The sequence below is a fragment of the Ictidomys tridecemlineatus genome, chromosome 14 (genome assembly GCF_052094955.1).
Source record: "Ictidomys tridecemlineatus isolate mIctTri1 chromosome 14, mIctTri1.hap1, whole genome shotgun sequence".
Classification (NCBI taxonomy): Eukaryota; Metazoa; Chordata; class Mammalia; order Rodentia; family Sciuridae; genus Ictidomys; species Ictidomys tridecemlineatus.
The window spans coordinates 33,518,055-33,543,814 of record NC_135490.1 but is presented as its reverse complement, the minus strand read 5'-3'; the positions used below and the strand labels follow the sequence as shown (position 1 = coordinate 33,543,814).

General features: G+C 42.3%; 1 protein-coding gene across 2 annotated transcripts in view; it reads left to right on the top strand.

The window, feature by feature from the left end:
* Positions 1-25,760, top strand: part of Enpp6 (ectonucleotide pyrophosphatase/phosphodiesterase 6) — a 107,302-nt gene that overhangs the window by 1,274 nt on the left and 80,268 nt on the right. The gene's annotated exons all lie outside the window — the stretch shown is intronic.

The following is a 25,760-nucleotide window of genomic DNA, read 5'->3' as shown; positions in this document are numbered from 1 at the left end:
ATGTTAACAGAAAGTGGAGGAGAAGGCTGAAATGTCTTTATAGCTTTCAACAGAACACCAAAGCCAAAGGAGTCTGGAAATATGGATTGATACCCTGAACTAGGTACTCAGAACTCAAGGAGAACCTAAAAAATGATGTGAACAGAAAGGGGATGGCAATTCTGGAATTTCTGACTTTGTGTGTAGGTATTATACACACGTTTGCATAAAAATGATAGACACTCATGCCCCAAATTAAAGGGGAGCGATCCTATGGAGAATTAGAGATGAAGACATGGGAAACGAGAAAGAGATCAGACTGTGCACCAAGGAAAGAATTTATTTATTGTTTTTTTTAAAATTTCTCCCAATAGACAAACAATGAGTCTCTAAGATAAACATAATTAACAAAAGCCTCTCTGGTCCTCACTTGGCAAGCTTCTCCCCTTGTGGGGAAGCAGTTTGCAGGCTGCTGGGTCACACATAGATGTAATTGTATGTCCCAATCCGACTTCAGTTCGGTGCAGGGAGTTTCACACACCCAGACGGCCCCCACTCCAGTTGTCCATCAGAGCCTCGCTGGGAGGCAGGATTCATAAACTGCCACGTGCAGCTTTTCTCAGTTGCAGTGGAAAATGAACAGAATGCAGTTGAGACAGGCAGACTCCAGTAAGAAAGAAAAGACCATCACCACGCCTCAGAGAAACCAAGCCCGTGACACGGCCTTTTGTGATTCAGATCTACGTTCCTGATAATGGCACAAGGAATAATTTGCACAAAGTCTCTGTCACACTGAGACACCTTCTTCTCAGGCTTTGGATATTTTCCATTGTCTATTCAGGAGAGAAGAGCCCTTGATTGGGACAGTTTCCATGAGTGTCTGACAAAGATCTACCCCTTCACTTTCAAACCGAGGCTGACTTGAGGAGGCCACAAGCTCTCTGTACATGTTTTGTCTACATATTTTTTAAATGGAAAATATGCATAATCTGATTTGAAAGTCGGCTTGGTATATAAATTGACTCGTCCACTTTTTGTAGAAGTAATACTATACACAGATTTGTCTAGCCGGCTCGTGTTTACTGTGTACAAACGTCTTTGGGTGTGATTTGTCTTGTACCTGCTGAGCAAACTCACAGTTTTGAGGCAGAATTTACAGGCGAGAAGATGGCAGGGCCTGAAACTAAAATCATCTCCACCATCCTGGAACAGACTCGGGAATCAATTTTAAATTCTTTCCCCCCAATAACCATACTTATTTTTCTACCTGATGTTGAAAAACTCCCTTTTTTAAAAATAAAATAAAATAAAATAAAATAAAATGTAAGGAAGAATATATCTTTTGGGAATTGTACTTAAACATATGGTTTGAGCATTTGACATTTTATGAACCAACAAAATTGTTATACTAGATCTTTTTGGTACCAAAAGATATGCTGTTTTAGGGTTCTCCAGAATTCACAAGAGAGGTTATGGTCACACTTCATTACATGAACCACTGTGCGTTCTCTTTGCTACAGGATGAGGAGTGATGGGTTACTAGGGTGGGGAAATGCTGGCTTTGGAGCTAGGAGAACTCGCTTGGAGTCTTTGCAAGGAAGACTTTGGTAGGACATTACACTGCTCTGGGCCTCTGTTTCCATAGCTATAAAATAAAATGGAATGGACTGCTCAGGTCCTAATCAGGCCAGGATTCCAGATGCTACTGGATGCAGACATTAAAAGTAAGAAATGCATAGGGAACTTTAAAAAGTTAGGGCTGGTCCCTTTCTGTGCTTTGGATGTGATTTATTTTCCAAGGGTTCATGTGTTGGAGGCTTAGTCCTTTGTGTGGTGATGCTGGGAAATTGTGTGGAACCTTGAAGAGGCGGAGCCTCATGGGAGGTCTCTAAGCTATTGGGAGACCAGCCCTCAGAAGGAATGAAGGTAGCTCTGTGAGTTCTGGTGAGAGCAAGTTGTTTATAAAAGCCTGAACCTGACCCCTGACTGTTCTCTGGCTTCCTGTTTGGAGATGTGATTTCTTCCTCCCACATGGTGCCATGATGCCATTTGCCATTAGGCCCTCACTAGAGACCAAACCAATAGAGCCACCCAATCTGGGACTTCTAGTCTCCAGAACTATACGGTAAATAAATATCTTTTCTTTATACAGTTATCTAATCTCAGGTATTTTTCTGTAACAAAAAACAAAAACAAAACCATCAGGCTAATCCATTATTCTTGGGAGGCCTGAGGCCTTTGTGTATAAATTTATCAAATGGCTGAAACTTCCGTGAGAGGGAGAATTCCATAGGGAAGTTATGTGGATGGGGATGGGAAACCAGCAATCGTACTCGTAAGGAACCTTGGAAAACATCCATCTTAGTCACTGACATGAAACCATTAGTTGTTTTCCTCAAAATATGTTTATGTTAAGACTAATGTGAACAAAATCTCCAATAGTGATCAAGAAGATCCATCAAACAATTGATTGCTGGGGACATCGAATCATCAAACAAGGCCTTCCACCCTTCAAATTGAGGAGGGAGAAGAAATAGATACCTACTAAGACTCTAAATATAGAATGACAAGGTGAAAAATAAATTTCTGTTGTTGAAGCCACTCAGTCTATGGTGTGGCAGCCTGTGCACACTCGAGCATGAAGGATCAAGAAGTAGTTTCCCCAAATGCTGTAGAGAACAGAGAAGAGGAGAATGTCTTTGGACATCAATGTAGCATGAGGAAGCATTTTGGGTGTGGGATTTGTGCTGGGATAAACAAGCACAAATATGGTGTAAATCATTAGGTCTTAATTTTATGCATATGGTCTCTTTCTGATGAGCTGTGGGTGGATCAACTTAGTTTTAGCAAAAATAAAACCACAGTTTAGCCAGGCATGATGGTGCACGCCTGTATCCCAGTGGCTTGGGAGGCTGTGGCAGGAGGATGGTGAGTTCAAAGCCAACCTTGGGCAATTGAGCAAGGCCTTAAGCAACTAAGTGAGACTTTTTCTCTAAAAACATACAAAAAGGGCTGGAGGTGTGGCTCAGTGGTTAAGTACCCCTGGGTTTCATCCTTGGTATGAAAAAAGAGAAACCACAATTTATATGCCTTTGGAATGCTTTCTGTTTTAACTGTAGATCTTTTTGTAAAGTTATTCTCTCTTTGGGGGGTAAATTCATATTTGATTTAATGAAGTTTAACATAAAATTGGTGGAGGATCCAGTCATGGGGAAGAGAAAAGGCTGCATATATTTGGAGGCAGCACAGCTTAGTATTGTTTTGCTAAGGCTGACGGCAGCATTTGTTTGACATTCTGAAACACTTCTGGTTAAGAAGTTGGAGAAAGTGGCCCATAAGTGTCCTGAATAGCAGGGAGAATTTTATCTTTACGGCAAACAATCGACCAGGACATGAACATATGCTGAAATAAATTTAGTATAAAATAATTCTCATCTCAACATTTTAAAACTAATAAATAAAAGACATGGAGGTGGAGTGTTTTGAGACACTCCAGAATGTCAATTCAGAGCTGAGATGGGAGGGTAGGTATCTGGAGCCTGGTTCTCTTGCAGGCTTTGAGCTGTGACCTGTGCCTGCCTAGGGTGGCCAGAACGTTGTGCTTGTGACCTAAGACCCAGGACAGAGGTCTCCCCAGGACAGAGGTCTCCCCAGGACCAGTCCAGAGGTCTCCCCAGGACAGAGGTCTCCCCAGGACCAGTCCAGGAGGCAGGGAGAGCCTGAATAATGATGCTTTCTGTTTTTCTTTCTTTCTTCCTCTTTTGCTATGCTGGGAATCACACCCAGGGCCTAATGCATGCTAGGCAAACATTCTACCATTGAGCCACGACCTCAGCCTGAATTATGGTACTTTATTAATTCTGCATGGGCATCAAAGCAAAAAACCAGGATGTTAATGGCTCAGACTTAATATTTGTGCAAGTACATTTCCTATCATGCTCCTAGAAATTACTTGGGATGTAAAATCTTAGCAGATATCAAGGACCTAACTTTCTAGAGTAAGAGACTACCAGGTATAAGTATGGTATGCTTTCCCCCTACTTTTAAGAAAATATCTGATTTAAATTAAAATCAGTCATCTCTTGGACCAAAGGAAATCCTCGTAGAAGGTACTGGACCAATCATTCTGTGAAAGAAGTCTACATCCCCAGCCTTCTGCAGAATTCAGTTTCAGGGAGAGGTGCTCGTAAACCCACCCACAGGACCAGGGGCTAGAGAAATGGCTATCTCTTCTCCAAACCCAAGATCAGCATTGACACGGGGACCTTCACCACTGTGCATTAGCTTCTTTAGATTTAGATACCTCCTCAAATAAATGATCTGTATTTGATGTGCCCATAGAGGTGTGCTCTCTTCCTCGCCTCCCCTTCCTTCTTGTTCCAAAGCCAGCCAGGCTTCTGTTTCTATGGTGTCCTCCTAGTAAGACAGGGTTCATCCTCTGATTTGATTTCCTTATCCAGGACCAGCATTGGGCACAGGGCATGCTCCTCTTTCCTGAGAGGACACCTAAGTTCCAGGACACCCTCCTCTCTCTCCCTTTTCTTCTTATTTCACTGATTCCTCCTTGGTCCCGTCTGTGGGTTCCACCTCATCTTTCTAACCTTTCTTTCTCTTACAGCCCTAGTCAAGGTCAATTCCAAAGCCTCTATTTCTCCCACCTCCATGGCTAGCACCTGTCCCAAACCTCCCCAGAAGCCTGGAGCTTCTCCCTGCTCTGGCTCTTCTACCTTCTGTGCTCTACAGTCTGTTCCCCATGGAAGTACTAGAACTATCCTTATAAAACCTGTGTCTTTTCATGTCCGTCCTCTGTTCAAATCCTCCAAGGGATTCTGTTCTCACTACAAATAAATTTGAAAGTCTTTACAGAACTCTCCCCACATACTCACCAGCTCCTTTCTGACCTTATTCTCGACCACTCTTCCCCAGGCTGCCTCACATTACACAATTTGGTGTCCTGCTGGGCCAGGGAGTGTCCCCCACTTTAGGACACTGAGCTCTCTGCTTCCTCTAGCTGAAATGCTTTTTTTCCCAGAAAGATCCAAGACGTGCTTTCCTGACCACACTAACTAAAATAGCCTCTTCTCACGACATCCTTCTCTATTGTCTTACTTTCCCTGTTTTTCGTATGACACCAATTTGTTTGCTTATTTCCTATCTCTTCCAAATCAAATTTATTGTAGTAAGCCAGGCATGAGGGGGCATGTCTGTCCTCTCAGCTACTTGGGAGGCCGAGGCAGGAGGATCACAAACTCAAGGCCAGCCTGTTCAACCTAGCAAGACCCTGTCTCAAATGAAGAAATAAAAAGAACTGGGGATGTGGACAGTGGCAGAGCAACCCTGAGTTGGATCCCCAGTACCGCAAAAAACAAACAGAAAACCCAAACACTTATTATTGTAAAGAAGCATTATAATAATAATTCATGCATTCAGAATTTCAGAGAAGTAGTTATCACTTTGATTTTAGCTACTCCTAAACTAATAAGGAGAAGAAAAAAAGCTAAAATTATGCTTTGCTCCTGTGAAAGCAATTAAGAACCACTTAGGTAAAGCAGTTGCCTTTTTTTTTTTTTTTTTTTTTGTGGTGCTTGGAGTTGAACCCAGGGCCTGTGTGCATACGAGGCAAGGACTCTACCAACTGAGCTATAATCCCAGACCAGTGATTGCCTTTAATGTCAAATAATCTTTTTTAAAAAATATTTATTTATTTTTTAGTTGTAGTTGCGCACAATATCTTCACTTTATTTATTTATTTTTATGTGGTGCTGAGGATCGAACCCGGGGCCTCACACGTGCTAGGCGAGCGCTCCACCCCTGAGCTACAACCAGCACCACCACCCCCGCCCCCCCATGCCACTTTTTTTTAATATTTATTTTTTAGTTGTAGAGAGGCCCTGGGTTCAAATAATCGTATATACCTCAAAATGTCTTTCAATTTTGTTTTAAGTTTTGATTCTAAGGAGGCAGCAAGAGGGTTAGGAGAACCTAACTATAGGCAAGGTTGCCTCAGCCAAGAGAGCAGACAACAGCAAAGCAAGGAAGGAGGCAGATAATTCAGCACTTTGAGAGGGGAGCAAAGGCCTAGTTTTATGTGGTCCTGGCTGTCAGACGTAGGAATGGGACTGACTCATTCAAGGTCCTGCAGAGGCACTTTTGGGTTCTCAGCCTCCATCCCAGGTTGCCTATGTGGCAGTCTGTGCAGGCAGGCACCATGAGAAGCTCCTCAGACATCTGGAAACATGAGGGGCTGTTAGGGTCTGATTTCCATGCACCCTGAAATTCCCATTAGCATGCTAACCCTAATATCTCAGAATGTGACTGGATTAGGAGAGAGGATCTCTAATGAAGTAAAATGAGGTCATTTGGGTGGGCTGTAACCCAATATCATTAGTATCTTTATAAGAAAAAGAGATAGGACACAGACCATGTGACACTAGGCTGCCCAGGGAGGAATGAAGGGCTTCAGATGGGCCATTTCCATCCCCATATAGAGATTTACCTAGAGTGCCTGGTGATTCCTGCCCTGAAATCCAGGCAATCGTAGTATTTCAGTTTCCCAAGGCTGCCGTGACAAAGGACTACCAATTGGGTGGCTTATGACAAGAGAAATGTATTCTGATTGTTCTGCGGGCTGCAAGTCGGAAATCATGGAGCCAGCAGCACCATGCTCTTTTGGAAGGCTCCAGGATGAATGTGGTTCATGCTTTTCTCTTAGCTTCTAGGTTGCTGCCAATCTTTGGTGTTCCTGGGCTTATAGATGTGTCACCGCAATCTCTGCTTTCATTGTCACTTGGCTTTCTTCCTGTGTGCTTCTATCTGTACATCTTGACTATGACTCCAGCCATATTGATTTGGTTCCACTCTAACGACTCATCTTAATTATGTCTGCAAAGACCTTATTTCTGATTGGGGTCACATTGGTAGCTACCGAGGACTAGAACTTGAACCTACCTTTTTGGGACAAAGCAGTTCAACCCAGAACACGTGGTGTAGTGGAAAGAGTTATGGATTAGTTACAGAAGACCCAGTTTTAATCTATTTTGTCACTTTTTAACTTTCAGGACTTGAACAGCTTCTTTCAAGTGTTAATATTTTTTTTATTAGTACGATGGAGAAAGCCAAACTCACCCAATAGACTTGTATAAAGTTATTACTCAGGGGCTGGGGTTGTGGTTCAAAGGGCTCAGTGCTTGCCTGGCACGTGTGAGGCACTGGATTAGATCTTCAGCACCACATAAAAATAAATAAGCAAAATAAAGGTATTGTATCCATCTATAACTAAAAAATATATTTTTTTAAATTATTTAAGTAGTAAAAAAATAAAATAAAATTATGATTCCTAATACTATGCACGTTACACATGTAATCAGTAAGATTAGATAAGCAATTTGAGACTATATCTGAGACTTAGTTCTCCCTCACATAAATGGCCCTTGGTAATTAACTCTGTATCACTTCCTCTTCATTCTGGGACCCAGGCTGAAAATAAGCAACTTCAAATGAGAAACACAGCCCACATGAAGAAGCAAAAGGGTAATGGCAGAACACTAGACTAGAGTTTAAAAACTTCTGCTCCCAGTTGGTTCAAATCACACCTGCTCACATTTCATTGGCCAAAGCAAATCACTTTGCCAAGCTTGATGCCAAAAATTCAGGCATGTACAATTCCTCCCAGAGAGAGGGCCAAGGTTTATTTATTTTTAACTAGAGTGTAATAGTGTCACAGACACTAAACTGATATTAGTTGCGTTTTTGTAAGAAACTTGTAGGTCTTGTTGTCCTTAAAAAAATTTAGATGGGAGGCAAAAAGATTTTCAAAACACTTGAAATATCAAATAACAATTTAAGGGTGAAGTGATAATAGATCAATAGAAGAGAGATTTCAAAGCTGGATATTATATAATTTAAATGAATGGCGCAGAGAGAGAATCTGCAACTGAGAAATGAGGTGAGTTTTAAGGGTATTGACCATTTTGATGGAGGAAAGTAGATCTCGAATTAACTCTTGAAAATGATTGGAAAGATTTTTTAGTAGATGCATTTTGAGTCAGATATTAAAAGAAAAGAAATCAATACAGACTGTGATGATATCGGGGATGTAGCACAAGCAAAGTAAGAGAAGTGTATCTTAACAAGACAGAAGAGGTGTTAAGGATTTAACACCATTTGGGTGTGGGCTGGAGAGCTAGGGAGAGATGAGTTTATAAAACATCAACAACAATAACGATAGCAACAAAAAGAATAAAAAAAAATAAACATGATGGAAGACTTTGAAAGCTGAACCAAGGACAGTTCAAGTTCCTCCTGCCCTCCTCTTCCACTTCAAACACTCCAGCATGTTTTTGGAGGGAAGAGGAAGAGTTGAATTTGAAGAGCAGCTTTGAGTTAGGACTTGCTGATTGACTGAGGAGTGAATATGAAAGAAATGAAAGGGGGCTTGAAACCTTCCCCAGACTGCAAGATATGCAGAAGCTTGAAGAAATGGGAAAGTTTGAAGGGCTATTTGTTTCAGTGAGATTTATTTTGAATTTTTATTTATTTTGGTACTGGGATTGAACCCAGGGGCGCTTAACCACTGGACCATATCCCCAGCCCTTTTTAATATTTTCTTTAGAGACAGGGTCTTGCTGAGTTGCTCAGGGCCTCACTAAGTTGCTGAGGCTGGCTTTGAATTCGTGATCCTCTTGTGTCAGCTTCCATAGCTGCTGGGATTACAAGTGTGCACCACCAGGCCCAGCCTCAGTAAGATTTATTTGAGAAAATAAATTTTCATCAGAATATATTTCAAGTTGAGTAAGATATTCACCAGGAGTTAGCCCTTTAGGAGAATAGAGAGTCTCTTAAAGGAGAATTCCAGAAACATGTCGAATAACCATGGCAGAAAAGGAGTGAAATTGATCCTCAGGTCCCAAAGGACCACAGTCTATGCACTTCCTACCTCTCTGTCACACAGCTGGTAGAGAATATTTCTCACAGATACACAATTAAAATGGGACTTCTCATCTGCATGAACTTTTGTCTAAATTTTTACACTTACTTCCCAGAGACTCCTAGACAGCCTTCCATTTCCCTACTGAAAACCACAGTCTCTATAATGAGCCCTGAATTAGCTGCCTAGGGGAGCTGGCTGGGGAGGGGAGATATCTGGGAACAGAAGCCATAAAGAGCTCTAACCAGATCAGGCCCCGAGAAAAAGATGTGTCGTAAGCATTTACAAAAATCATGTCTCTTGGCACATCATTATTTCAGCTCCTATCAACAGACCTCTCTACACTGAAGCGCCACTTTTCAAAAAGTGTGTTTCTCTTGGCCTCCACGGTGACAAGAGGGCGTTCTTATTATATAGTGTTCAGCGGCTAGAAACTCCCTCCCTGAAGCCAGGAGTGGTTAGGGTAGTGGGTAAAGCTTTAAAATGTGGTGAAAATCTTTGATTCTAATAGCAGCAAACTCTTTTGAAGAAGGTCCCCTCCACATGGGGCCTTTGTGGTTTACAGACCCTGGCCGAGCACTCCCTGATCCTCCTTGTCCTACCCAACCACTGATGGATAGCACCACAGGCCGCCTGCCAAAGCTTCCAGGAGTTTGGTTGAACCGCGCTGTACTCTGGACTGCTTCATCATGAATACTACGCCCCAAATGAGTTAAAGCCATTTAAAATTAATTCAGAGGGAGCCTGACTCAGCATGTTAATGGTTCTTTCAGAGACTTTTTAAACAACACCTACTCACATTTCAGAGTCCCCTTTTGTGAATAGGGCCTTTGTGTTCACACACTAACCCGGGAGGACCTGGTGCAGGTCTGGGGCTTCTGCAGGTCCTGTGTGTAGCATTTGGCTCTGGGTGGATACTTGGCTTGATCTTAACCAACTCCTATTTCCAGCCCTTTTGCTAACAAGGAGAAGAGATCCAACAGACAGGTCTAGAAGCCACGTGTGTGTAGACTCAGGGAGACCAAGAGCCGAAGTCGGTAAGGGACCTTTGTTTTGGAATACTGCAGATACTTTAACTCTTAGAGGAAAGTAACTCCTCCCAGGTATTGTCAAGAGTAAGCGCTTCAGGGCTGCTCTTTGGAGGCCCAATCAGAGAGGTCCTTGTGAGAATGTACGAGAATGTCTGCAGCAGAGCGCCCCAGCCTGGGCGCTGGTCATGAATGGGTTGGACCAATCACCTTCTGCTGTGAGTGGCCTTGTGCATTCATCCCATGGTGTTCAACCGAAGGGTCTGGTGAATCCAGTTGGGGAGCACTGGTAGAGCACAGAGGGTCTAGGAATGAGAGTCCAAGGACCGGGTTCCTTCTCTCAACTCCGCTGCTGTCAGCTGGGTCTTTGGATAAATCACATCATTTTCTTAGTCTGAAGATCTTGTTGCTTTAAAATTAGACTATTGGGCAGGTGAAGCCCTAGAGTTAATTATGCATTAGTGAGGACCAGAGGTGTGCTGGGGATATTCTAGGTGCTGAGAATATAGTAGTGAGGTTCCAAGGACATTTTTTTTAAAAGCTTTTTAAAAAATACCTTTATTTTATTCATGTATTTGTATGTGGTGTTGAGGATCCAACCCAGGGTTTCGCACATACAAGGCAAGTGCTCTACCGCTGAGCCACAACCCCATCCCCCCCAAGGAGATTTTGGGGGGCCACAGTAGGAGCGGAGGGAAAGGAAGTCTGGAAAGAACTCTCTCTGAGACTCTGAAAGCTTTGGCCCTCAGGTGACCACAGCAACTCCAATTTGACCTGTTTGATACATATGAAGACAGTTGTCTGCAGTGAATTCCACGGGATGATGATGGTCTATGACCAGGACTGGCCTGAGGAAGGTTGGGGGACGGCAGCGGGAAGTCCTCATGTCTATAGGTGCAGTGGATTTGACACCCACAGAGTTTGCCAGAGCGGCCCCCGTGCCTTAGTCTCTTCTTGCAGATTCGGCACACAAATCAAACAAATTAGCTTGCGGGCTCTGCAGCTCATGTCTGGCTTTCCCTGAAAAATTATCTGTATGTATAAAGATTTGGCTTTCACAGGTGAACTTGAGAAAACATTCTGCTTTATGGTTGAGGGGGAAAAAAAAAGAACTTAAACAAACATAGTTTTTTGGGGGAGAAAACCTCAAATACTGTACTCTTTAATCACTCACTAGCAGACCATGTGTCTACCTCGGAATAGGCTCCCCAGCCCCCTCCACCCTCCACCTTGTAACCCAGACTAATGAAAACATCAGGTTCACCCCGCCTTGACTTTGTGAACTTGAGCAGTATCGTCCTTCCCTCTCTGGGCACTGTTTTTCTCTTTTGTAAAGTAAATGGCTTAGAAGACACCCGGTCCCTGCGGGTGAAGGCTGGCAACCCTTGACACTGGGGTTGGAGCTTGTGAAGGTGTGAGAGTCTCAGAGAACACACCAAGGTCTCACCCTTGACTCCAGCAGCCCCTAGAAAAGGCTGCCACATCACTCGGCCTGAGATGGCCCAGCAGTGATGAGCACGAGATCAGTCATGGTGAAAACTTTTCACACCTGTCCTTTGGTCTTTGGTCACAAATGCTCCACGGTGTGGAGGCAGCCTCTCTACCTCCTTTTGTCCAACCAGCCTCCACTAGGAGGCCGGGGAGGCAGTGATCTGTCGGGGCCCTAAGAAGATTTTGCCCGTTGGAGGGAAACCCATACCTTTAAAGAAACCAGCAGTTATGGTCATCTATGGAGGTGGCAACTGTACGGATGAGAGACAAAGATGGGACAGAGATGTCACATTATCTTTTTGAACACTATGAATTATTTATTTTTGAAATAGTACATTGAAGATGTATCTGTCTCCCATGGAACTTGCTCATCTCTAGTTAAGCAGATGTTTTTATTCAACACTGATGGAGCACCCCCACGTGTGGACTTAGGGGAGATGGTTTCCCATTGGAGGTCCTCTGAGAGACGTTTCCCAGCCTCGTGGACACAAGGCAAAGGTTCGTGGTTGGGTGTGTGTTTTTCTCAGTCTGTAGCGCAGGCTCAGAGACCGTGGTGAAGGCTGCCATCCTCATCCTCCTTTGAACATCACCATCCTAGCACTGCCCCTCTGAAGAGCAGGACCAAAGAAAGCCTGAGGCTCCACTTTGTCTGCAGCCTCTGAAGGGCTTCCATCCTCCGGATGGGTCCCTTGAGCAGGCCTGGCTGGTCCACCCAGCACTCTGCTTGCTGTTGGTCTACTGCCCCTCAAGGGCATCAGTAGAGGGCAGGCAATCTCCACATCTTTCCCTTGCTCAGAAGAGACTTGCTTCCTGTTTGTTGGACTTTCTTGGCTCAGTTCCAGTAACTGGACATCTGTCCAGGCCCCAGGTGGAAGCTTAGGCTGGGCTGGGGGGAATTTTGCTGCTGAGCCCCATTCGTTGACTGAAGTTCCACTCTTCCAGAAAACTCCCTTGCGGTATCCATAGACCCAATTTGGTCTGTGGATCCTGCATTGTTGGAGTCCTCAGGCCTCTCGGCTTCTTCCCCTCGTCTCCACACTGGGCAAGCTTCTCATGGGCCCAAAGTGACACTATGGCCATGTTCAGCCTGTTATCCTGGACTTCTCAGCACACTGGACTGTCCCTGGCTTTTGCTGGGCTCTGTGGGTAGATCTAATTTGAGCTTCCAGTTATCCCCAGACTGGCCCATTCCCCTGCAGCAGAGCCAGCTGGCCTCACCCCAAACCACGATACCCTTCGCTGTACATTTCTGAGTACGACTTTCATAGTCCATTTTGGCATGCCTTGGTGTACGTAAAATATAACGCTAAAACTATGTGAATGAGCTTGGGAATGTGTAACAAAATCCACTCTATCGCAGTCCCAAGTTTCCCGAGAGGCTTCGAGAATTAACAAAATGCAAAAAGCAGAAGATGCCTGAGAAATACTACCAGTGCTTGTGTTTTATTGCGCAGAACAGGACACCGAGGCCTGAGATTCCAGTCCAAGAGCCAGCTAAGAGTAGGACCACACCAGTGCAGATCTCTGAGTTGGGGCCAGCAGTTGGCTGGCTACCCTCCATGACTGGGGCTGGAGGCTCAGGCACTCTTTCCCAGTACCTACAGCCTACTTTCGTGGATTGACTTCTTTGCCTAAACTTTCAACTTTGTTCTGAGCACTCTGACCGACCTTCCTTCCTTCCTTCCTTCCTTCCTTCCTTCCTTCCTTCCTTCCTTCCTTCCTTCCTTCCTTCCTTCCTTCCTTCCTTCACTCCCATCTTTTGTGACTGGGCTTCTCCAGGTTGCTCTTGCTTCTTTCCTAATCCCCATGAACATATACCAAAATGCACAAGCCAAAATGGAAGTGTGATTCCAAGCACTGTGTGTGTGTGTGTGTGTGTGTGTGTGTGTAGATTTCATAAAAAAAACCTGGTCAAGGAGGAGGTGGAGTCACCCAGAAGGTTGTATATGGAGTGTGGACTGAGCCATCCTCCCGACTTCCTCATGCCATGGATGGTCATTGAAGGCTGGCTGCAGTTCCTTAAGCTCCTTACATAATCTCACCAAGTTCTGATAGAACAGATAAGACAACAGCATTCCAGAGAATTTGCTCTTAGTCTGTATTGAGATGTGTTATAGCAGCTAGCTAAAAACTAAGAGTCAAAGAAAACAAGAGTGACCTCGGTTACCCAATTCTCAATCACCTGTTTGTTCTTTTGAACTCATTAACCAATTGTGTAGGTATTTTGGAAATGCACTCCAGGACATTCCCTTAGTGGACCTCAGATTGATGCCTAACCTTCCAACAGGGGGATCACCTGGGATCATTGGGCCTTTAAAGTATGACCTCTCCCCTCTCCATTTGACTCCCCTGATTCTGTTCCAGGCTTCCCTGCAACTCTCAGTCCTTTCCTTTGCTAGCACTACCTCTCACCTCTGTAGATCACCTTCCCAAACCCAAGACCCAGCTTTCCTCCACCTAACTTTCTCTTTTAAGCCTAAGTAAGATGTCCTTCCTCCAAAAGCTTTGACCAAGAGCTAGTAATATTTCAGAGCTGGATAGGGCATTGAAATATTATTTTCATCCATTGACTAACTCCTTTTCTGCTTTCTGGCTGAACCCTGGGTTTTGGTAACTGTATCCCCATATAGTGTTCACATATGTTCATATGGTGCATTCATGTAGGAATATTATCCATTTAAGAATGTATTGACCATCTACTATGTAAGAAGTGCTGTTCTCAAAATGGCCTGTGTTCTTGGACAAACTTGCAATTAAGTTGGAGCAATAAATATGTAGTTTTTTGTTTTGTTTTGTTTTGTTCTGTGGGGTTAGTACCAGGGATTGAACTCAGGGGTACTTGACCACTGAGCCACATCCCCAGCACTATTTTATTTAGAAACAGGGTCTCACTGAGGTGCTTAGCATCTTGCTTTTGCTGTCTTTGAACTTGTGATCCTCCTGTCTCAGCCTCCCAAGCCACTGGGATTACAGGTGTGTGCCACCATGCGTGGCTTAATATGTGTTTTAATAATCAAAATCATAGGACAGACTAGAACAGACATGGGGAAAATGGAGATTGTTTATCGTGTGTGGTAAAGAGGGAAGTTTTCTGAGGCAATAGTTATTTGAGTATAGCTGAGGATTAAGGCAGGATTAAGGTTGAAACCAGGAGGAAAGTTCTCACAAATAAACAAGGAAACTCAAGTCAAAGCGGGAGATGGGAATGATTGGGAGAGTTTGGGGACCACAGGTGGGCTGAGATGATTACTCAGATGTTTCTGAGCAGTGTGGGTTTGAGGCTTAAGGGAGACCACTCAAGTCTAGGATGAGACTGATAGTCTGGGAGTCAAGTCTCCAGAGTTAGAATTTGAATGTGAGGTCAAGAATTTAATAGGCTCTATAGAGAGAGAAGTAGTAGGGCTGATTGGATTGGGAGGATTAGAGGGAATATCATCAAGAATTTAAGATAGCCTTAGGGTAAGATTATTAATTTGTATGTAAAGTGATCCAAGTTCACAAACTTGGGTGTATAAGAAACATTGCATTTCTCTATCTTTAAATAAACCTCAATCTATGAATCGTTCTTTTTAAATTAATTAATGTATTAATTTATTTATTTTTTAATTTTTTATTTGTTTTAATTAGTTATATATGACAGTAGAATGCACTTATATAGTTTGATATATCATACATAGATGAGATATAATTTCTCATTTTTCTGAGTATACATATTGAAGAATCTTATTGGTCATATAGTCACATATATACTTAAAGTAATAATGTCTGTTTCATTCTACCATCTTTCTTATCCCCACATGCCCTGCCTTCCCCTCCTTTCACTTCCCTCTATCTAATCTAAGGTAATGCTATTCTTTTTCTTTTTCATTACAATTCTTAACACACATATATACCACAATTTTTGTATCTCTGTATATAAACTATGTTGACACCCAATTCAAGTCTTCATACATGTACTTTGTAAAAGCATTCTTCAAAGTGAGACAGCCAGACACTTATAAAACTTCAACAACAAATACTGTGTGACTCTACTTACAGGAAATTACCTAGAACAGTCAAATTCACAGAGAACTAAAGAAAAAGTGTGGTTACTAGGGCCTGGGTCAGGGAAGGGATGGAGAGTTACTGTTTACTGGATCCAGAGTTTTCAGTTTGGGATGAAAAAAAAAAAAAAGTTCTGGAGGTCGACAGTGGTGATGGTCATACAAAAATGTGAATATAAAAATGCCTCTGAAGTGTACAGTTAAAATGGTGTGAGTGGGGCTGGGGCTGGGGCTTAGTGGTGGAACGCTTGCCTAGCATGTATGAGGCACTGGGTTCGATCCTTAGAACCACATAAATAAATAAATGTCCATTGATCGACAACTAAAAAATATTTTTTAAAAATGGTGCAATGGAATATGTTATGTTTATATATATATATTTGTACAATAAAAACATAAATAAACCTAAAGTGGACTGACCCCCATCCCAATGGGCTGAGTGGAAATTCAGTTTTAGTTTCTTTTGGGTTGTACAGGGGGGCTTCTCTTCTTCCCCGAAGGTTAAACAAAGGTCCTTGGGTTGTATGCTGTTCCAAATACTTAGGGCAATGGCCCTGGTCATTGATCCACATTGGTGGTCATGTGGTTCCCCAAAATGGGCTCTCTTGCTTTGGGCTATAAAACCCGGTGTGTCCCCATTTTAGCTCACAGACTCAATCCTCCTCATGGAGTTCTTCCACCAACCAATTCATCATTTCCCACTCTTGCTGTACCAGCCAATTCTTTCTTTTTCCCCACTGGTCTGGGAAGGAAACTCCCCATCAGGGTCAGCTTCATGGGTGTGTACCTCTGCAGGAACACAGGCTACTGTGCTTACAAGGATACTGTGCTTGGTTTAATGCTCTGCTGCCACCATTTTGAAGTTTTCAATGGACAATAAACCCTGCATTTTCATTTTGTCCCAGGTCCTAAAAATTATGTAGCCTGTCTTTCCTTCCTCTTTTCCTGGTTTCTGTCAAAGGCATATACCTTTCTCCCCTCTCCTTCAGAAAAACCACCACCCGATGTGCTCAAATGAGCTCAAACATTAGCTATTGTTTGAGAAATGATAACATCTTCAAAGACCAAAGGAACTGGATACCTGCCTGACCTATGACCAAGAGGCATATACAGGGAGAAAATATGCTATCTAATATTTCAGTATAATATCTCAATATCTCCTTCATAAAGAATATGAAGAATACTTCATATTCTTGTATCTTTGGCACTTGCAATTCAGAGGTGATTTCTCTATCAGCCATGAAGTCTTATAGATAGATTTAGGAGTCATGCTCATAGAAGTGGGGAGTTATGTGAGTAGATGAGCCCCATTGTGAAGACAACAGTGAGAGAAGAGAAAGAGGTCAATATGGAAACATGGGGACGGTGCTGACATTTAGGGAGTAATATATGGAAGAAGAGACGTCAAAGGAGACAAGGAAGATGTGAAGACTTATCAAAGATCATTCTACTAAAGGCCTAAAATGAAACTTAGGATTCTAGCAGTGTCAAAGTGATCAAGGAAAAAATTAAAGTTTCTAGTAGAAGGTCAGTATTATTAAATAAAAAAATTAAAGAAAATAAGAAATGAAAAAGAAAGTCATTAGGTTATAGACTTTTTATTAGCAGCAGGGTTTGTGAGATCACTGGGGCACTAGAAAGGAGAGACAGTGATTTGGAGGTAAATTCTGCATTAGGAGGAGTTGGGGGTTGCTATTTGCCTGTGTAGCTGGGAATCTGGTGGATCTTAGGTATTAATATGCTAATTAGGTCTTATATATGGATCTACATAGTTGTGATCTCAGTTGATCTTTTAAAAAATTGATTAATAGCTTTATTGAGGTATAATGCACATAACACAAGATTTATCAATTTAAAGTGTATAATTCAATGATTTTAGTATATTTTCAGAGCTGTGCAACCATCCTCAGGATAAAAGCTTAAAATGTCTTCATCTTCCACAAGGGAAACCTCATATCCAATAGTTACTTCCCATTCCTATTCCCAACCTTAAGCAACAACTAATTCTATTGCTATAGATTTGCCTTTGCTGAATGTCACGAGACTCCATGGCTTGTGTGTGGGTCACCCCGCATCAAAGCTTAGTGGATAAAACATATGGTTTCTGGGAATGACCAGTGGACATTTTCCCTGGTCAATTGCCCAGGGACATTGTGAATTTCTATCTCGCTCTGCCATGTCTCAGACAGTACCTGAGATGGGTGTGACCTGCCAAGATGCCAATCAACCTGCTGACTGCAAGACATGGAAGCAAGACTCCGCTCTTGAAAGCTTATTCCTGATTCCTTATACCTACCCTCTTGAATAAGCCACTGGAACCATCTTTCTTTTGTCTAGTTCTAGCTCTTGTATGGACTTTGCTTTTGTAAATATATTTCTGACTCTTAATCTTTTGTTCTTCACTAATTATATTAGACTTCACATTTTCAGGTCCTTTACACCCTCCTTGGCAAGAAGAACCCCTCAATGAGATGCCAGCCATTGCCCTCGTTAGCTGGATATTTCCTAAAAACAGAATCTATCTATCTATCTATCTATCTATCTATCTATCTATCTATCTATCTATCTATTCTTTTGTGTCTGGTTTCTTTCACTAAGCACAATACTTTTGAGATTTGTCCAAGTTGAATCAGTATGCCATTCTGTTTTATTCCAAGAAGTCTCTCATTGTGTGAATAGACCACACTTTATCCATACACCAGTTGTTCAACATTTGAGTTGCTTCCACTTTTGGGCTCTTGCCAATAATGCTGTGGTGCACATTTGTGTCCAGGGTCTTTGTGTGGACATATATTCTCATTTCTTCTGGGGAGATGGGATGGAATTCCTGGGCCATACAGTAATTCTCTGTTCAGCATTTTGAGAAATTGCCAAACTGTTTCAAAATGGCTGCACCATCTTACATTCTCACTAGCAATGTGTAAGGGTTCTGATTTTTCCACATTTGCCTCAACACTTACTTTATTTTTTATTATAACTACTCTGGTGGGGTATCCAGTGTCATTTAATTGTGGTTTTGATTTGAATTTCCCTAATGACTAGCAATGTTGGGGGCATCTTTTCATGTGATATTTGAAAACTTTCCCCAAAGAAGTTATGTCTCTTCAAATCCTTTTAACCATTTGTAAAAGTGGGTTGGCTTTTTATTTTTGGTACTAGGCGTTCTTTATATATTCTGGATATAAATTCTTTATGAGATATACGATTTACAACCCAGGATTTGGGTTGTCTTTTCACTTTCTTGATGGAGTGCTTGAAGTACAAAAGCATTTAATGATAATGAAATCCTATTTATCAATTTTTCTATTATCAGTTGCAGTTCTTCTGTCATATCTAAGAAATAATCACCTAAGCCAATATCAGAAAGATTTATACCTACGTTTTCTTCTAAAAGTTTTATACTTTTAGCTATGTTTAGGTTTGTGACTCATTTTGAGTTATTTTTTTTGTGTGTGTATAGTGTGAGGTATTTGCCCCAGTACCATTTATGGAAAAGTCTATTATTTCCCCAGTGAATTTTTTGAAATTTTGGGGGTTTTCAATTTTATTTCACTAACATTGATATATCTTTGTCTATATCTATCTATCTATCTATCTATCTATCTATCTATCTATCTATCTATCTATCTATCCCTCCATCCTTATGCAGGATCATATTGCCATGAATACCATAGCTTTTCGGTAAGTTTTGAGATTGGGATGTATAAATTTTCCAACTTTTTTCTTTTTGAAGATTGTTCTGGCTATTTTAAGTCATTTGTCTCTTCATATGAAATTTAGGATCAGCTTGCCAATTTATACAGAAAAGTCAGCCGAGATTTTGATAGGGATTGTATTGAATCTACAGATCAATTGGGAGAGTATTAACATTTTAATACTATTGTCTTTTGATTCATGATTATAGGATATGTATCTTTCCAATTATTTTTATTTTCATTCCAGTTTATATCAACAATGCTTTGTAATTTCCAGTGTATCAGTCTTGCACATTTTTGTTCAATATTTCTAAGTACTTTTTTCCTTTTGAAGTTGTGAATGAAATTATTGTCATAATATTTATTCATTTATTTTCATAGTGGATATTGAATGCAGGGTGCTATACCACTGAGCTAAATCCGAGTCCTTTTAAGTTTTTTTTTTTTCTTTTTTAAATTTTGAGATTGTATCTTGCTAAGTTGCTGAGGCTAACCTTAAACTTGAGCTCCTTCTGCCTCAGCCTCCAGGATTATAGGCATGCACCACTGTCACTGGTCCTAATTTTATTTTTACAGTACAGTATATAAAATACAACTTTTAAAAATTGTTCACTTTCTATCCTGATACTTTGCTGACTGTTGAAATTTAATTTAAAATCTAACAGCTAATTCTAATAGTCTAAGTAATTCTATTAATTTTTATGGATTTCTTAGGATTTTCTGCATACAAGAACATACAAGATCCTGTTTTCTGCAAAAGAATGCAATTACTTTTCCTTTCTAATCTTAATGTCGCTAATTCATCTTTAATGCTGATCTCCAGAGTTAGATAAGAACATTATACAGATGAGGGACTTTCACTCGAGAGAGGTTATCTTCATTGTCTGAGATCCCTTAGCCAAGAAGTGAGTACTCCAGGACCAGAGCAGAAGTCCTGCCTCCAGCCCCACCCCTCTGCATGTTTACCAGGCTACCTCCTTGTGGTAGAGGCTGAATCTGGGAGACAATGGAGGGCCTATATTCCTGCAGTGCTCCTATTGTCTTCCTTGGTTACAAGAAGCCAGGGAGCAGAATGTACATTTCCCAAACATCTCCTGTATTTTTGTGCTGTGCTCTGTGCTACCCACCTTCAAATGTGATCCTCAAAAAACCTGCAAGGCATTCACAGTTGTTCTCAGTTTACAGATGAGAACTTAAATGACTTGTTCAAGATCACAGAACTCATCAATGGAAGAACTGAAAAGCCTGGGGCTCCTTTCATGACATCGAGCTTCCTCCTCTCTCCTGCTTCCAAGGAAGGGCTGGCTACTCAGGGCAGCGCTGTCCCGTGCAGCGGTCTGTGCCTTGGGCGGTGATCCTGCCACACGCGCATCCCTGGTGCGTGAGTGTCGGCCTTTCCAGGCTTCCTCCAGACTGAGCAACCTCATGGCTAACTATTTTTTAAACCCTCCTTTGTGTGTTTCAATGGACAATGTGAACAATAAGCGCTTCTGGGGTTGAATATAAAAGAGAGGATTCAACCTCAGACACTTAGCTACTTATATCACATCGCCAAGGCTACACAGTTGTGAGAGACGGTTTGAACAGGGCTCTTTTGATAAGCCACATCTGGGATGCTGACCCAGACCACCAAGAGGCAGCTCTGGTGTGGTTGCTCCTGATTGTACTTGGTTATGGGGGCTGGATGCAAGGGTGGTCCCTACATCCCTCCCAACCTGCCTCTTGCTCCCTGACACTTTTGTAGGAACTCAGTAAATGTCTTTTTTTTTTTTTTTGCTTTTGCTTTAAAGTTACTTGTACATGCTTTATACTAAATGGTTAACCGTGACCTTCCCCACCCCATCCCCTAAGAGAAAGAGAATTCCTGCTGCCAATCTATCAAGGGTGATGATTTTAGTCTTTGCAGCAGATGAAAAATCCAAATGAAAGTGACAAAGGTCACCTCAGAGCTGGCTTTACAGTTCTCTTCACTCTCTTCTCCCCAGTGCCAGACCACACCCAACCAAGGATAGGTAATAAGATCCCAAAGCAGGAATGGGTGTCATTAAGTCTTTTACAAATACTATCAAATATTACAAGAGGCAAGTAGACACTGAATGAATTCTTACAGTTTACCTTTGCAGGAAATTCCAGATTGGTGAGTAGTTCAGCACTCTGAAGGCTTAAAACAACTTCTTCTGTATTGCCCAAGAGATTTTAGGTTTGGGAGTTTAAGCCAATTATAACCCAGAGTCTGGAAAAGTCCTCAGAAAGAGCAGTTCCCCCAGGCGACTTGGTGTGAGGTAGAAGGTATCCTGTGTGAGCTGAGCTACTTCCAGGTGGTTTTGTGGTCAGCAGGAGAATATGAATTTTTTAATAACGTGAAATAAAAAGGCAATGCTTCGGCCAAAACAAGATTACTTTGTATTTGACTTAGCCATGTTTTATACGCTCTTAGTTCATTGCCAAATCCAACCCTTCAACCCACCTCTGGAGCTGCCTTCCTATCTACATTCCCCTGCAGATCCTGGGCTGTTCACTTCTTCCGTCTCTTGAAGATCTTCCTATGAGGAAAGCTGTGGCATCTGAACGTAGGGGGCTCCAGTTCCAATCTGGGCTAAAGAGAGAGCTGAATTTTGTTCTCTCAGAAAAAAGCATTTTGGACTCAAGCTTCTTTTCTAAACTAATGAGGGGACTGAGGACTCCAAGGAGTGAATTCAAATGGTACTGCAGAACCCTCTTTTGGTTCGACCCTTTGGATCACTCCTGTCTGTTTTCTCTTGCATCCTTCTGACTTTTGCTTCTGTCCACAGAAAGGCAGGGCTGCTGCTTGCTCCTATGCCCTTCGTCCAGCCATTGCCACTGAACTCAGCGTAGGGTAGCAAAGGAAGTCTCGTGTTTCTACATTTATTTTAAAAGCACGAATTCAGTTCTTCTTAAGACTCAAAGTTATGATTTAAAAAGAGGGAAAATGACCTGGTTTGAGGTAGGATTTTGGAGGGGAGGGTTAGCAACCTAGTCCAGAAATTTCTGTTTAGAATCACCTCCTTCACTACCAATTTCCCTGAGGGACAAAGTTTCATTCTTTTTGGGAAATAGCTAATGGACTCCATCCCCTCTCTGGTCCACAAAAGAGTAACCCCTACCTAGAGTCATGGCAGCCAAGGAGAGCTGCTGAGAGAAGAAATCCCCTGGTGTAAACACGAGGAACAATTTATGACATGAACTCTCATCCATTTCACCAGCTTAGCCCTGCTCTCTCGGCAGCTGAGAGCCTATCAGTTCTGTGACTCAGCCCTGACACAGACTGACAGACCAGGGCCAAGGGGCCACCCTGGTGGGTCACGAATGGAAAGTTCAGGAAATTAAATTTTAAGAGAATGGCAAATATATTTGCTTGCTTAATGACCTTTTCTGTCATTTTACCTCCTAACCATCTTTTTAGATCTATTTAATTTCAAGTCTAAGTGCTAATAAGGCCAGAGTTTGACTTCTACCTGGAAACTGGTCCCTCTTCTGGTTCATTACAACAGATGAAATGCAAAAATAGCTGTGAGTAGCAGTTCAGCACTCTGAAGGCTTAAAACAATTTAACAATGAACCTCACATTTGTGGGTTTATGAGGTCTCAATTTGAAATAATCTTCCCCTGTTTTATTGGCAATACGTTTTCCTGATTTTCTTCTCCTGGGAACTTCTCCTTCAAACTAAACAGATCCTAAATTTTCAGAGCTTGGGGACAATTTGACATCAGCTCTCACACGTGGCTTCTTCTGAACTCACTTTACCTCTTCCATTGAGACACCCTTCCGTGGATCCATGGAGGCTGTTCCTAGAAACCTCCAGCTAATGCAGAGTGTCAACATGGAAACTTCCAGTCAAGTGCCCACCCGCAACGCAAGTAGTTCACGGTTCCCAGAACTTTAGATAATACTGGGGAAGGGGGTCATGAAACAGCAGCTGGTGAAGAAATTACCTTCTTTGCTTGGAACACAAACCTAGGACAATGTTTGATTTTGATAAATAGAATGGATTTGGTGTTTTTTTAAAAAAATGTTTGCTTTCTAAGTCTTGGAATTTACCCCACAGAAGCCAATCTCAGGTAATATTTTCTTAAGGAGACACCACTAGGAAAGACTTCAGACACAAGGTAAACCAAGACTTGACTTCTAGAATTGAAACATAAACACAAGAATATGAGCAAAAGACCCCTGGGTTTGTTCAAGTGATGGTCATGTTACTTTCTCTCCTGGGTTGGTCTTGTAACAAGATATTTTTGCTTCCATAAACAATCTATTATTGATTCTAGCATCCAATAATCAATCTTATTTTCATTAAAGAATGGGTGTTCCATGAGAGGAGGGACTTTGTCTTGTCCCAAGCTGGATGAGTCCTGGCTTGTGCATTCATGAAACAATATTTTCAGAGTGTTTTCTGTGTGGACATAATAGGCATATCGGTGTTCATCATTTATTCATTGATTCAAAAAAAATACCTACTGTCTTCTAAATCCTGGAGATTCAAATGAACAAAGCAAAGTTTTTACTCTCGTGAAACTTAATTCTTACCCAATGCTACAGACAGATAAATAGGCACAGATGATTAATGTCAGGTGGTTATACAGTCCCAGGATCTATTTTCTCTTTTTTGCTGTACTTGGAGGTTGAACCCAGGGACTCAGGTAACATTCTACCATTGAGCTACCTTCTCATTCTTTTTTTTTGAAAGACAGGTCTTACTAAGTTTCCCAGGTTGGCCTTGAACTTACAGTCCTCCTGCCTCAGCCTCCCAAGTAGCTAGATGGTAGGCGTGAGCCACCATGCCCAGCCCAAGTGATATTACATTCTATAGAAAAAGTTGGAGAAAGTAAAGGGCACAAAGAGTGATCAGAAAGTGCCGCTTTATAAAGGGTGGCCTGGAAATATCTTTCTGTTAAGATGTTCTTTGAGCAGAGACCTGAAGAGAGTAAGAGAACTGGATATCTGAGAACAAAGCATGCCATGAGGAGGGGAGCAGAAATGGTAAAGTCACATGCTTGGGATTGTTGGAAGAACAGCCAGGAGCCTGCATAGCTACAAAAGAAAGGAGAGTGGCCTATGAGGTTCTAGAGATAACAAGCAGTATGGTGTTGTGCTTCCCAGATCTTCTGCTACAGGAAAGAGAGTTAACGGACAGTCCCCTCTGTTGCCCCTCTGAGTCCACCGTGTTGGTGCCAAAGCCTCCCTTCTCCCAGGCTTAACTGAGCAGCGACTGAAGAATGCAAGGGTCTAGTGCAGACCCACTCCTCTAATGAGTGACTTTGGCTCGAGGATCTCCATCAGTCAGACTAAAATTTCCTTAGAATTGCAGATGCCCTCTCTAGACATTCTCTTCCTTCCCCAACTCCTTTCACAAATGTCAGCTCTCTACAAATGAGATTTTCCTGCCTGCTCCTGCTTCCTCCTCTTTATCTGCAGCAGGTGCAATCAGTGTCCTGCATGTGTCTCACAAGGCCGAGGCCCACATTCTTCCTTTTTGCCCTCTTGTTTCTCCTGTGGCAACTGCTTTCAGGGTTTGGGCAGAAAAGAGGATGTGTTGATAATTCTATCCTAGGATTTGATGTTTTCATAGGCCTGTGCTCATCCTCATGACTCAAAATTCTCATTAAGTCACTTTGAAAAACGTTCAGTGAACTCTAGCAGTTTTTTCTACAGACCCCACCAACCTGAGAATGAGTGCCCAGGGTAACAGCACGCATCACGCCTAGCTCGAGGCCCTAACCTGTAGGTACTTAGAGCTCTGATACTTGGCAAAGTCTTCTGCTTCCCGCAGCTCAGTGCACAGGGAGATGTGATCTCCATGGCCCCATAAAGAGGCTGCATGGAAACTGCTTAAAAGCCCTACCCCACATCTCCTGCTCCCCTAATGGCCTTGAGCAGGGCTTTTAACTTCTCTGGGCTTCCATCTGCTCACCCATAAAAAATAAGGATAAATGATGTACTTATTATACACGATGAGAGAATTCAACAAATAATGCTGAGAACACACTCTGTATCCTACTTGGTATAGACTTAGTATTTGAAAGCTGTTAGCTGTGATGGTGAAGATGATGCTTGGAAAGGCCTTGGTCTGATGGCCAAGGCTGCTGCTACAGGCAGATTCCTAGCTCCACCACTTACCAACTGCATGACCTTGGGATCGACTCAAGGTCTCAAGTCTCTGTTCAGTGGAGACAATAAAAAAAAAATAAGACTGTTTTGTGTGGACTGGTTTTTCCCACTATCTTTCTCCTCCTTCATCTCTTACCCCTGACTTCTGCATATACACCTGCTTCTTTTGTAGACATCTGATTCTGTGCCACTGAGGGACAAGATGACATTAGTGTGAGGTGATGGGTGACAGCAGATTTGGTCCAGGTCTTCCAATCCCTGCTCTTTTTTCATTTGCTACCCTGCTTCTTTCCACCTTTTGGGGTGGAATTTAGACCATCCTTGCTATAAGAGGGACTCCTTCTTGTCAACACTCCGGCACAAGAGCTCATCTCGAGTTTTCCAGTCGTGAGTAAGGCTTCCGTGGAGAGAGAGTGTCTAGTTTCTTCACCACCTATTGACAACTTACAGATTCCCATCCTAGTGAGGCTT